Genomic DNA, 13,659 nt, shown 5'->3' with positions numbered 1-13,659 from the left:
TCAAATACAATTAGATATTAGGTATGTTTGCTGCCTTGAGTTATTTATAAAAATAATAAAGGTGGGATAAAAAAAGTACTACTATTACTTTGATTGGCACCCGCCCTTCTTCTAGCCACTACACAATGATACAAGTAAATAAGCAGAACTACTATATCAGTGGCAATTGTTATCAAAGAGAAGGAGGAGGAAAAGGAGGATTATATTTGGAGTTTTCTCCAGGAGCTCAAGGCAACTCATCTCCTTTGTTTTTATCCCCAGAATAAGAACAACAACTTATGTTGATGAGGAAGAAACCATGTCAGCAGCTTTGTGTTTTAGCAAAAAGACTGTGGCCAGTATATAATTAGTGAGTTAGTCAGGAATAAAGTAGCTTCCTCAACAATTCAGATATTTTAAATAAGCAGGCAGCCCAAAACAAGTTTTATGTCACTGTCACTTTCTGTAGAGACCAGACTAGAATTCTTGAGTTTTCCCATCCCATGGGTGATCTTTGTGTTAAAGATAGATAGATAGATAGATAGATAGATAGATAGATAGATAGATAGATAGATAGAAAGAAAGAAAGAAAGAAAGAAAGAAAGAAAGAAAGAAAGAAAGAAAGAAAGAAAGAAAGAAAGAAAGAAATCATCTGGAGCACATGAGTCTAATAAAAGCCACAATAACTTCATGTGTGTCACAGCATTATCACATGTACATGATGTCACTTGTCCCGCTGCCCCCTATGAATGCCCAGGTTCTGGAAGACACATAATCAGGTCATCTCAGATTATTGATTGGTCAGTTTGACTGTCCAAGTACTTCTGAGTCTTCTACCCAGAAATATTGCAATTTTGCAAAAATCTTCTTTTGTCTATAAGTGGCTGATAAAGAACTAAGATTAAACTCTTCTGCTCTGTGAAATACAGGTGCATCCACCTTCAAACTGCTTTGATGATTTATTCTTTGGGTTCCAATCCCAAATAATTAAAATTTTAGCTAGTGGGTTCTATGTTTCAATTTTATTTTAATTTATTTTAAAAGTAATTACCCTTTTCTGAACCTCTTTTGGCTTGCTGTTGGAATCTGGAATTTTAAAAAGGAAGTTGTTTATGCATAGGTATAAGCTGTAAGCCTGGATTCCCATATTATATCTTAAACGTTATATCATGTGGCTGATGTTAGCAAATATCTCTAAATGTATAAGAAAGAGAATCCTAACTTACATGATAATTGGTGTGGATACCTATATGTTGAAAGTATAATGCAGAAATAATGTCTATAGGGCCACAAGAATCTAACCCATTCCTCAAAAATGCTCTATCAGTACAAGGGCCAAACACCTTCTCTTCCAACCTAATGCAACTACTTACCTAATGGTTCTGTTCCCACAACATGCTTAACTGGTTGAATGAGAAAATTAATGTGTTATGGGAACACTGCAAAAGGTTTGATTGACCTAGTCAACCAATTCTTAAGAGTTACTGGACCTAAGAGTGATCCAATCATGCACAGGGTTAAGATATCTCCATCTTTGATGTGTTGTGGGAACACCTAAACTCTGTCAATTGACCTGTTCGCAGAAAAGGAGAACAAGAAAAACAAACCTATCCATTATGGAGCTCTCTGACAAGGCCTGGCATCACAGAACTTGCAAACACTGATTACCTACAGTGTATAAGCAACGTCTGCTGCTGTACGCTTGGCCAGTTGAGAAGGGTCTAGTGATATAATTAAGCCTTGACAGAACTCTCCTTGACAGAACTCTCCAGCAACAGCTCATGGAGTAACAGGCACTTCCTGGAGAGAGTGAGTGGGGGGTTGTGTTCCGCAGATGACGGGTTTTGACCTGTTTGTTGCCAAAACAAGTAATAAATTTCATTGCTTTGTAGTCCTTGCTTAACAACCACAATTGGGACCAGCAATTACATCACTAAGTGACACAGTTGTTAAGTGAGACATCACGTAACTGCAACTTGCAATTTTCCTGCTGGCTTCTCCATTGACTCTGCTTGTCAGAAGCCAGCTGTGAAGCATGCAGTTGGCAATCACATGACCATGGGGCATTGTGATGGGCATAAGTGTGAGGACTGGTTGTAAAGTTACTTTTTCAGTGCTGTTGTTACTTTGAATGGTTGCTAAACAGGGCAGTCATTAACCAAGGACTATCTGTAGTTGCTGACAGGGTTAAATGGATTGTGGGAACAGGATAATTTTGTAAATCATTTAATACACTCAGTTGGAATATATGAGCAAAATAAAAGCTATCTATAAATATGATATTCAAAATCTAATATAGTAGGTTATATCTATCTCTATCTATCTTGGTTGATTGGGTATTATAAAATAGCCTCATAACAGAATGTTTTGCTTTGTGGAACACTTAGCAAATAAGTGAAATTTCCTAGTGAGATCCGTTTGAAATAAGCAAAAATTCCCTCTTTGCATAAGAGAATGCCGTTTGCATGCACACATATGCATGTGTCCTGTTTAAAATTTATTTTTTTAATTCCAACAGTGCAAATGTCCTATATGTACTCCTCAGCACTTTGGTCTCAGAAAAAAATAGTTATCTTTCAGGTTACATCAATGGCCATTTTTGTTGTGTTTGATGTTGTATGACTTACATGGAGATATTGCATGTATGTAATCAATGGTAGTGGAGGACAACTATAAATGAATAATTACAGGTAATCATGGTTATTTAATAAACTATGTAGGGAACTTCTTACATTGTCATTACCATAAATATATTAACTGGCTAAGGTAGTAGTTAATCTATTTATGGTGGAGAAGGGGAAAAGAAATATAAACCTGAGCCAAGCTTGCACATTTTTTAAAAAATAGATATTCATCTCCATAGCCATGTTGGCACTAATAAACAAACAATAATTCATATACTTTCAAAAAGCAGGTTGGGAATCCACTATTTTTCTTCATTTCAGCAGTTTTAGGAAAGAGTCATGTATGAAATCTGACACCATCACAGCACCTGCTAAAGCTTATTCTTGCTGTCTACAACTTTTTCCCTTAGTTCAGCTTTCAACTGTGATTTTGTAATCTAAGATCAGCCACTTTTTCTACCTTTGGATACATTTTTTTGCTCCACTTACCATCTTGCTTATTTCTGAAGAACTCAAAAGTTTGCACTTATTTAACAACCTTTGATTAGGCTTTATAAAAATGTTGCCTTTGTATGTATTTTGGATTTATTCTATTTTTTTTTATTAGTAATGAAAATTCTATCCTAGGTTATAGAATCATAACGCAGGAAACACAGTGACGTGACTAATTTTATATCCCTCCAAATTTATGCTTTCTAGCTTAATAAATCAGTGAACCATTCCCACTCACACAAACTAGACAAAAAGGCCTTAGCTTTTTTAAAATTATGTTATGATTAGTTTGCTTGCTTGTATTGGTTTAATTCAATAGAAGAAAGTAAAAATGGCTGAAATATCTGAGATGTAACACTAGTGTCCAGTGGGGTAGCTGGTTATCTCTTGATGACTCAAACAAGTAATAGTTCTGTGTCTGTATTTTGAAGCAAATATTATACACAGAATTTTGATGGGACTTCAAGTGCTATGGTTATCTGAGAAGAAAGAATACATTTTCATGAAATGTATTTGTGACTTATTTCATAATCTTTGAAAAATGTAAAACAGCATCAAAAAAAGGCATCCTACCACTGCTGTAAATGGTTGGCCATTTTGATCCCCAAACCCTACTGTCATTTAATGTTGCGTACTGGGATTTTAAAATATACTATTTGGAACCCAAACCTCACCTCAATAGGTTCTGGACAAACATACAAGAAAACAGAGTTTCTCTTTTTATGTCCCATAACTGCTTTTCTCACCATTAAAACTGGTTCCAAATCTGAAACTCATCTTGGAACAAAGAGGCAGCTTTTTACTTTTTCTTCAGACTATCATCATTTAAATGCTCATTTCCTAACCTAATATATATTAAACCCAATTAGGTGTCAGTTCCTAGCCCACCTTGGCTGACATGGAAAAGCTAAGGTAGATCATACCCAGTTAGTACTTGTATAAGGCCACCAAGATATACCAGAACTGTAAACTAGGCCATAAGGTTAAAAAGAAATACTGTGGAAAATGTTTTCTATGTTATTGCCATGAAAGCTAAAGATATATCAGTAAAATCATCAACCGTTCAGGAGACTTTACTTTTAACTTTACTAAAACTGAGTTCCCAGTTTTCTTCTGCTACAACGTCACTCATTGTTCTTGATAATGCTGATGTTTATTTCTTTATAAATCTAGAATTATTGGGCTTATTATTTGCCTTGTCTCCGTGTAAATCTTAATTCTTAATTACATTAGCAAAGTTCAAATTCATTACAAAACATTTTGCTGTTTTAATTTTGATAGGGATGGGTTTTATTAATTTTCCCCTACATTAAATTTACATATGTAAATTTCACATATACCAGAATAAATATTAAGCTAATCAAAGGACAAACACTGGCCTAAAGCTGTAGGTGTCACAAAAAAGGTTCAGTAGCAGCAAACTCCAGAGACAACAAAAACTTCTGAGGGTTCCTGCATTCAATTGCTATACTAATTTCCTGCACTGCTCCTAAGACTTTAACTTTGCGTTTAACTTTGGATACTATTAATTTAACAAAATACAATATTCTTCCCACTTGTTCAAATGTACCTTTGAACACATTTAATCCCAAATAATTGTGCATGTCTAAAAAACTTCTGTTTTCAGCTTGTTGATGGAAAGATACTTACTGTTGTTTTCCTCTCAGTCTGTACTGTATAATTCTGAAAACCATCAAACCAGAATCATTGGGAGTCAGGCAGCATATACTATATGCTTATATATATATTAATTAAAAGTGAGCCTTTTCTGAAGGTATTTCTAGAATACCTTCAGAGCCCCTAGTACTACCAGTTAAATGGTACTATGGAATTTTTATATTCTTTTCTCCTTTAAAACACTTTTACAGGAGACTTTATAAAGGTGTATGGCATGTTCTCATTATAAATAAGTGACCATACACCAGAAGCCTTCTCTAGAGGTGCTTTTAAATGTCAACTACATAATATGGGTTTGTATTCTAAATATTCACTGACTGGATGCACATATTTACATATCACACTAAGTCATTTTGGCTTAGTTGTATGAACAAAGCCATTACAGTTTTAGACCATGTTTAGACATAGTTTATTTCTGGAAGCAGCCAGCTGTAGCTTATTCAGTGAATATTGTTTTAGTGTGGAGAGTAAACCCCTAACACGTATCAGTATGAAAATTTAATATATTGGCTTTTCTACATGACATGTATTAATAATGCTGAATTAATCTACATAATGTGCATTAATAATACTGAGGAGTCTATCAGTTTCATGGCTTTCATACTTTCTACTCCACTAACCATTCAGTTACACTTCCCTAATAATGCAGTCCTATTGTTTAGAAGTACATCCCACTTTTCTCAATGGAGCATTCTCTAAAAGCATTTCAAGCTGCACACTTAGACTACATTCTATAGTTTTTTTCTATTCACTGGGTTGATAAAAGTTAACATTAATATAGATATTTCATGGTTATGCAATTCTACGTGCTCAGAAGTAAATCTACTCCATCCAGTAGGTATTCACAGCCAGAAGGGCACAGGGTTGAAATCCAAATTAAATCCATTTAACTTGAGAACCTAATAGGGATTATGTTTTGCTTAAATATGCAAAGGATTAAATTTATTTATTACATTTATATCCCACCACAATTGAACCAGTTTAGCTGGATATAAAGTAATAAATTGCAAGTTAGTTTTCATGAAAAACATTTTAATGTACAGTTCATTCCTTGGTTGTTTCTTTACTTTTAGGGAAAAAAGACATTTACATATGCACTGACTTGTTTTTAATAAAGTTTGTGTAAAATAATAACAGTTTCCTGATTTAAAAAACAAACATGTATTTGTGATGTAATTTGTACCCAACAGCTGGGGCTAGGGAGGAGATGAAGAATACTGTCTCTGTCCAGAATCAGGATCTTTTTGCCTCCTTGATATACTGGATATTTCAGGAAAGAACATACTGCTGTATGATCTACAAGTCCAGTCTTCACTTCTTCTTTCTGCAGTAAAAATCGTTTTGCTTCCATCATTGATCATCTTTTTTGAAAAAGCTCAGCATAGTCCAATCTGATGTGAATTCCCATAATATATTCAAGATAGGACAAACCATTTTTTGAAGTAAAGATTATGGGGGGGGGGGGAGACAAAAAACCCCCTCTGAAAGCATTTCTCCTTTCTGAGACGAGTGTAAAAGAAAATGACTTCCCGGTCAATAGACCAAGTTAACTGAGGTCGTTAAGACAGAACACAGTCCAGGGGATATATTTTTTAATATAAGGGTCCACCCAGGGTCGTGACTTCACACCGCCTTCTAAAGAACTAATGTGGCTTAAATCTCAGGAAGTGCATGGACTGTTTTTTAATATGTAGTTTTACTTCATTTAGGTTTCATTACGTTCATAAATTGAGGTCCCTGCTGAAACGTGTTTAAGATTTCCGTCTTAAACCGCATCATGGAAAAAGTCGAGACAAGGACGTAGCGGTGATACGTTCATAGGATGAAGTGCGGCACCCACTTGCCACTTAGACAGGAAATCAGACGCATACCGCCTCCAAAGCCTACTTTTACCTGTAAATAACTCCCGCTGATGGGAATAAGGCTTATTCCGAAGCCAGCGCGCGTGGAGGAACAGCCTATTACCGCTGGGATTCAGCTCCTAGGCAGGAATATGCCTCGTACCTTCCTCCCCCTGCCACATTGACGGGAGGATTTTGCAGCTGGCGTGGGCTGCCCGGGGTGAGCAACGCCACGCAACCCACTTTCAAAGCAAGCAGCCCAAGTCTTCTGGGGGAGATGGACCCAGACGGACGGGCGGGCGCTCTTCAAACGTCCCCGGTGCCAAGGCTGGCAAATGCCACCAGTTGCTGGCACAAACGGCAGGCCCGGCTAGCGCTGGCAGCCTTGCTCCCGCCTTCAACAATAGCAGGTCAGAGGGAAACGGTCGGGAAACGAAAGCGACCGCTTGGGCGGGTTCTCAGAGGGCGCCTTGCTTAATCTGCATCCGCACTTCTTCAGGTGCAGACGTGGCAAAAAAAAAAAGGGGGGGGGAATGCGTTGTAATTTTGCCCATAATTCCAGCCGACCCAAAAGCTATCCTCCCAGAGGTGGCAGCGAGAAGGATCGGGGGACACTTGTGGCTGGCCTCACCCCGACCGTGGGCTGCTTTCGGTGTTGCCCCCACGTTTGGTGCCTTTTCTCCTCCCCTCGAAACTCACCAGTCCAGTCTAGTGCAACCCTGGGTTGCCTGCGAAGACCTGGAAAGACGCGAGTGATTTTTATCTGTAAACTTAGATCTCTAGGCTAAGGTCTCCAGGTTTGCAAGAGGCAAAGAGCTCAACTGACCTCCCTGAGCTACATTCTTGAGCCCCTGGCCGGAATAGTAGAGGGGGATGCCGTCCGGACTGAGGTGTCGCCCTCCTGAGAGAAAAGCGCGGGAGGAAGAATCGGGAGCACCGCACTTCTAGCGAAGGGAGAGTGAAACCCTTCCTTCCTCGAGGAAAAGGAGCCCCCAAGGGCCCAAGCATAATTTCTCCCCCCGTGCCCTCCCCTCCTCCCAGTTACAGCTTCCCAAAGCAGATTCCCTGCCACAAACCTCGGATCTCCCCCCGTTCATCGATGGCCACCGCTTTAGATCAGCAGCGCGCCCCAAGCAGGCGCTGGACACGGCGCGTGAGGGAAAGGAGGCCTTTTCTCAGCTTGACCAGGGGACTGAAAGGTATGGCATTTAGCTGGGCTCGGCGCGCAGGCGAAGCCTCCGGGGCTCCTGGGCAGCCGCTCCTCAGCTGCTTGGATGCCCCCGCCGCCACCACAGCAGCACTGCTCTGAGTTTGCTCGCCCGACTCCGCCTCGGGAGAGAAGGGTCCCTAAATCGAGGGAGCAGCCTCCCGGGCGCCTCTCGGCCGCTTCCCTTTAGCCCGCTGCCTCCCGCCCTCCTCCAGGAGCGCCAGCCCGCCCGCCGAAACTTTCTCCGGGCTGAGATACCTTTTCCTTAAACTCCGGAGCCGCCGCTACCACGCCTCCCCTCCCCGCCCTTCACGCAACGAGACTCGCCCGGATCCAGCGTCCCTCCTCCCGCAAGTCCCGCTCCTTTCTCGCCCCCACCTCCCTCCTAGTTTAACCGGGCAGGGGCGCTTGCGCACTGCTGCGCTTTTCTCCCATCCTTTGGCCCGTGGAGCTTTCCCGAGATTGTTGTAGGGTAAGTAATGTATTAAATAGTCCAGATCACACACAGCCCAGCTTTCCATCCACAATAAACACCCCCAGCCTTCTTTGTGAACTCAAACAAACCTGTTTGTGGCCTAATTAGCCGTGAAAGGTAAGCGATTGGGGCTTGCCAGTCCCATCACTACAGCATTTCGCTTGTTCGCTCGCTCGCTGGACCTCCCTCGGGGTCTTCCGTCTCCGGTGGGGTCCTGATTTTGGAAAGAGACGGGCAAGGTGGCCCGAGCGGGATGGGCTGCGTGGATGAGTGGGAAAAGGAAGGAGGGGAGAGAGCGAGAGAAATTGCGCTTCCTTTCTGGTCCTCCAATTAGGCTAGAGGGCAGATTGATCGGGCAGAGCTGCGTGCCTGATGCTGCTGCCAATTTGATTTGATCCGCAATTGACTCGAAACAGGCATCAAACAGGTCCGAGGAAGGAGAGGCTGACCCCGAAGAATCCTTTCCTTTCCTTTCCTTTCCTTTCCTTTCCTTTCCTTTCCTTTCCTTTCCTTTCCTTTCCTTTCCTTAATAGAGAGAGCTATTTTTGTCGCTTTACGTCTGGTGTGGTGTCCTCAGTAACTTTGGAGGGAAGCCGTGCATATGTATGTTGGAAGATAGTTAGAAAGTTGGAAGGAAGTGATTCTTTGTGCTTGTATCCCTGGTGGGAACAAGAACAGGGAAGCGGCGCTGCTGAACGATTGGGGAAGTGATGTGATTGAAAGAGGTGACTTTGTCTTCCATCCAAATATTGAAATCAGACTGAAACTACTTCGACCGGTCTGGAAACGGGAAAGATGTCTTAACTGGGGAGGTGGGAGGGGGGCAGAGACGGTGGAAGCAATTAAAACTCCTCCTCTCGGATTAACAACCAAAAATTGATCGATCTGCCAGGAATACTGTTGATTTATGAAAGGTGCTTATTTCCTTGGTATGGAGAATTTTATGTTCTCTAGGTGAAACTGAGTTCACCCAGCTCTAGAGTAGATTGATGTTTTAATAAAAATAAATAAAGAGAAAAAGCTTGCCTGGTCTTTGGGGACATCAACTCTCAAATCGCGGAGTTAGATTAACAAATCAAATAGTATTATCTTTACATTTCCTACCTCTTAATTGAATGTCTTTAAAAATGACAACCCTTTTATTATGTGGAAAGTGAGGAACGGTGGTTCCCTTCCTTTTATTTTATTTTTTTGAGACAGCGCTTTCCAAAGTTCAAATAACAAAGCAATCAATGTTTCATAAGCAAAATGGCACAGAGAAATAACCGAGTAATTTTGATAAGTGACTTAAACAGCAATCAAAACCTAAAGAATCTAACATGAACCAACGCCGGGGATTTGCCAAGGAAACGCCGAATGTCCTGTAGGTGGCAGACTATACCCGCTGTTTAGCGTTCACCAAGTCTTCACGCCCGCCCCCCTTCGAAAGCCAGAAGGACAATTTTGTTGGGGAGGGGGCAATCCCAGCACTTGTTTATCTAAGGTAATCTGTGTTTGTTTCTCAGACCGCTTACATTTATGTTTTTGAGAAAACAATGCAATCTTTATTTTCAGAAAAAGGAACCGAGTTAGAATTCAGCCGGTCGATTTACAATCAAGGTGTTAAACGGGAGGGAGGCGGCTGGGACGGGTTAAAACTCTCACTTGGGAAGAGAGAGCTCGATCCTGGGTAACATATGCAAATATGCAAACTATACAGTACTTATACGGAGGGAGGTTCAAGCATTCTCAGTAAATCACCTTGCGAGGGAGTTGGTCCTTCCCTCCGTAGCGCAAGCCAAGGCATGCTGAAGTGCGCTGGCTGGCGCAGCGGAAAGCTACAGAAGGACGCGCGGCGGGCCGGTTCATCTCTTTCTCTCCCAACACGCACCGCTTGGCCTCCCCTCCCCGTCCGCTTTGCAATGTAAATTTCAGCGGGACAAATTGCTTATTAATAGTCTAGAAGAGAAGCCGGTTTCTTTCTTTCGTCTTTCCTTTTTCTGTTTTTATTTCTGCATGGCCCCCAGCTATGCTCTGGGCAGCCCAACCGCCCAGCAGCTCTCTCTTCATTTCAATATCCGAAAGAAAATGCAAATCACCCGCGCTCAGAGCACACGCTTGTCCGCTTCCTCTTCTTTCCCCTCTTCTCTCTCTCCCTCTCCCTCTCTCCCTTTCCCTAAAGTGAAGTTAGCAACAGCTTTAAATGGTTCCATTAATGTAGTGGTACATAAGCATGTACTGCACGAACATTTTTTTTAACCCGCTCCTGTTCTTTAGGGCTAGGGTTTTGATCAATTATGCCTGGAGGATCAAAACTCACCAGCCAAACAAACACATGCGAAAGGGTACGAGCTTGCCTAGGAAAGTCTGTTATATCAATTTCTTTGCTCGGTGGACCAGCTTTTCAAGGTGTTAATCCTTGAGAAGGCAGCTCATGTTTTGGGGGCTCCAGAACACACGGGCCGTTAACGGAGACGGAAGAGCCTGGCTTTTTTCCGAGGCCAGGCGGGAAGGGAAGAGAAATTAGTTCTGGCCTTGGATGAAATAAGGGTGGCCTCCTTCAGTACTGCTGAATTACTGGAGGATCATCTGTCCAAGAGGTCCGTTTCCTTTCCACCCACTGGGAAAGAAACTGCAGCAAACGTAGCCGGTCCACACCATCGGAGAATTTTATAAATGCTGGGAAAAGCAAGAGGTTCCCCAAAGGAACGACCCCACTGCTCATCCTCCAAGAGCGCATCTCTGGAGGAGTATATGGCCAAGGTTCTGTAGGGCTGCGATCCCCGATGGGGCAGGGCAGGAGAAGGGTGCTGGGTTTAGGGGTGCCACTTGGAGCAGGAAAGAGTTAAGGTCCCTATTTTGTACGCGCGGGGCCCGCAGGAAATCTGTGTCTTCTAAATGCCGCGTAATAATCATTTAAAAAGTGAGAAGTTTTGAGACACCTTTCTTGATTATACCTTTGGCAATACTTTAGATTTTACAATTCATTTGCATTTTGTTCGCGGCGCACATGGAAGCCTTGAGTGGAGGGTTGAATTTTATTAGGACATCTGGACTGACAATATCAAATCCGACACCGGCGTCCAAAGCATGCTAAAATTGCAGAGTTAATTAGAACGAAGTGTGTTTAATTAAAGCCAATTATAATGTCTGAAATGGCCGGATCGATCCTTGTTTGTTCAGTTTGAGTCGAGGGAGATTCGAATAGTGGCGTAACGAGGATCAGTCGCTTGCCAACTTCCCGCATGAAAAAAAGGCGCTTGTTGGGTTGTTCGCGAGAAACTGGGGTGCGGCAGCACAGGGGACCCACGAGAAGAACAAAGAAGAAGCAAGGGCCGGCCAAGTCCGCGGTGAGGTCTTTTGCCCGACCAAGAGGGATGAGCCGCTGCCCCAGCCGAAGAGGCTGTGAAACTTCCTCTCCAGCCCGCCCCCGCCGCCAGCCCGCCAGCCTTCATTCCCCTCCGGATCTTGGATTGCTCTTTTACAGCCTTCAGACCTTCCTTCCTTTCTCGCAATGAGAAAAATAGTCTTTCCGGGCGAACACGTCCTTCCAACTGAACTCGCTTTGGACTGATCCGCTTTTGCTCCCTTTGAAGGAACGCTTGCGGTCTGGCCTGGCCTCCCTCCCCCATCCCCACCCCCTTCAAATCCTTTCCGGACACGCATCAGTTCTGTTCCACCTTCCCAGATGAAGACGTTTGAAGCCCTCTGGCCCATTAGGGCACATTTTGTCGTGTCTCTTCCGGTTGAACGCGCTCCCTAGTTTTAGATTCACACGGGTACCAGTGGCATTTCCCTGAAATCCCGCTGTTTCCTCAGACTCAGTTCCTGACTTAAACCAAAAGTCTTCTAACTCCACATTAAGCCAGGTTCTGTCATCTTTGACCCCCACGAACATTTTGCTCACATATACTGAGCCCATGGCATTTTTCAAATATGATTTTATGCTGTTTGGAGGGCAATTTTGAGGTTTCTCTCTCAGGCGGATGCTCTATTGCTCTAGTTGTTCTAAAGAAGTGGGGAGGGAGCAGCAGAAAACACTTGTTAATTTTGCATCTTCCTAAAATGTCCCGTTTATTCAGTTCCAGTCATAAGAAACGCCAAAAAGAGTTTTCAAATGAAGAAATCTATTGGTTTGTTTGAAAGAAAGAGTGGAAAATAATCCTTCTGTTTCGTTAAACCTCAATATACAATGCGATGGAAGGGGAGAGAGGGAGAAAGATGCTACTTTTCTGTCCCCCTTACTTACAATCTCAATCTTATTTGCTCTGAAAATCTCTTCTTTCACCCAAGGAGGCGCTGTTCGTCAAACTTCCTCGCCGCCGCTCAGCTCCGAGGCGCTCGAATTTTTTACTGAGAAATCAATCTCTTTATTCAGGGAGACTGGGTGTGCGCGTGTCTGTATGTTTCACGAAACTCGTCTAGTAGGGTCTTTCTTTTCCTCTGCTTTCCCCCCTTTTTTTCCATGTCCAGTCTTAACAACTGAAACAAAAACAAAAGGGGAGGGGGGAGAGGGGAGAGGGGAGAGGGGAGGGGGGAGGGGGGAGGGAGAAAGTCTTAAACCCCACAAAGAAGCTTGTTCCCACCTCAGACCTTGTTGCTACAAAACTTACGAGGCGCCTTTAGAAACATCAGGGAGAAAGGGTTCATTTTTCTGCATGTGAATATAAAAGGCACCCTAGTTCGTTTCTTCTGGTTGCTGTTATTCTTGCTGTGGTTCATACTTTCCCCTTGCTATTATCTTTTTGTTAGTTAAAACAACAACAACAACCAGAACGCCCAGCTTGAATGTGAAAGAATCTGGCTTGCTGAGGGTAATTAGAAAGGCGAAACTGGGCTTGGCTGGCGTTTACACAGGGCTGCCAGGAGTCCTGTTCTTGAACTTGAAGCCAACTTCGGACCGGCGCAGGGGCATGTGGCTTTCTAGAGGCGAAAATGTGTAACCGGTTGGCGTTTAATCCCCAGCCACTGTTGTCTGTGATGTTGGCGCTGGTGGAGGCTGTTTCGGTAAGGAAAGGTAGCCGATCGCCTTTGAGAAGGCGCCCAAGCAAGGCAGGGAGGGCGACTCCAACGCCTTCCGCTCAGGGTTCCCAGGGCAAGGGTGCCGCTTAGCTGGCCGGGCATTGCGAATAGGGGCCGCAAGCCAGCCTCTGCTCTCAACTGCTGTGCGTCTAGCGGAAAGCCAGGGGAGGCTTGGAGTCGGATGTTGTGGAATTAACTCCTCGGGACCTTTTAAAGGTCTCCGCCGCCAGCTTCAGCTCTCCCAGACCGCTGCTCGGTTATTTCTGCCAAGGGGAACCCCTTAGGTAGCGCCCACGCGGTAGGTTCCCGTTTACCTAAAGGCGTTTGCGGCAAGGGCGCAATCCGGAGCCCGGGCGTCCAAAG

General features: G+C 43.3%; 1 long non-coding RNA gene across 3 annotated transcripts in view; it reads right to left on the bottom strand.

Moving 5' to 3' along the window:
• LOC112540964 (uncharacterized) overlaps window positions 1-8,519 on the bottom strand; it is a 39,188-nt gene extending 30,669 nt beyond the window's left edge. The window contains exon 1 of one of the 3 annotated variants that reach the window (XR_015794432.1): window positions 8,385-8,519. This is a non-coding gene — a long non-coding RNA (uncharacterized LOC112540964). Of the gene's footprint in view, window positions 1-7,689; window positions 8,044-8,078; window positions 8,107-8,384 lie in introns of those variants that run through there. The other 2 variants (XR_003085003.2, XR_003085002.2) reach the window with 2 other exon arrangements.
• Window positions 8,520-13,659: the final 5,140 nt, after the last annotated feature.

The sequence above is a fragment of the Python bivittatus genome, unplaced genomic scaffold (genome assembly GCF_059951505.1).
Source record: "Python bivittatus isolate LINGU-HERP-01145 unplaced genomic scaffold, Pbiv_v1 ctg000980_np1212, whole genome shotgun sequence".
Classification (NCBI taxonomy): Eukaryota; Metazoa; Chordata; class Lepidosauria; order Squamata; family Pythonidae; genus Python; species Python bivittatus.
This window is presented reverse-complemented; position numbering and strand designations above follow the sequence as displayed.